This window comes from Pteropus medius, unplaced genomic scaffold, assembly GCF_902729225.1.
Source record: "Pteropus medius unplaced genomic scaffold, Ma_sr-lr_union100, whole genome shotgun sequence".
Taxonomy (NCBI): Eukaryota; Metazoa; Chordata; class Mammalia; order Chiroptera; family Pteropodidae; genus Pteropus; species Pteropus medius.
In genome coordinates this window covers 3,081,575-3,082,186 of record NW_024352786.1, presented here as the reverse complement: position 1 = coordinate 3,082,186, position 612 = coordinate 3,081,575, and positions in this window count along the sequence as shown.

Sequence of the window (612 nt, the reverse complement as noted above, 5' to 3'; positions counted from 1 at the left end):
CTTTGAGCAAATGAAACTTTACAAATCACATTTCCATTTATTTTGGTGCAATAAATTTAAGTTTAAATTATGGGAAAAACTATTTCCCAAGTTTAATAATTTGTAATTTTATTTTTTAGTTTTATTCAGTTCCATTAGATATGTATTATTTTAAGAAACCTCAAAATTCATATTCTGGAAGTAGGCAGAATATAAATTACAAATAAGATATCGCAAGATAGAATGAGGCCAGCTGAAGCCTCATACCCTTTATTCTTTGGCATTTGTAGAACTCTGAAAAATACTAGCTACCCACATTGAAAACTAAATATTCTAGACATCTTCTACTCTTTCCTGAGCCAATGCTTACTTATTTTTCAGACTTTATAATTGTGTTTATTCGGATAACCCATCCAGTTTACAAATGTGAAACAAAATGTCAGTTATAATGGTGAGAGGGTTAGATATGTTTACTTCAGATTAGTGTCTAATTTCAGTTTAAGGAACAGTCTGGGAAAATAGCCACCTGTCATTGGAGTTACACTATTCACATACTCATTCCACCAAAAAAAAAAAAGTCTTCATGTGTTTTTATTACATGCACATCTCCATGAGGTACACGGGGGTTACAAA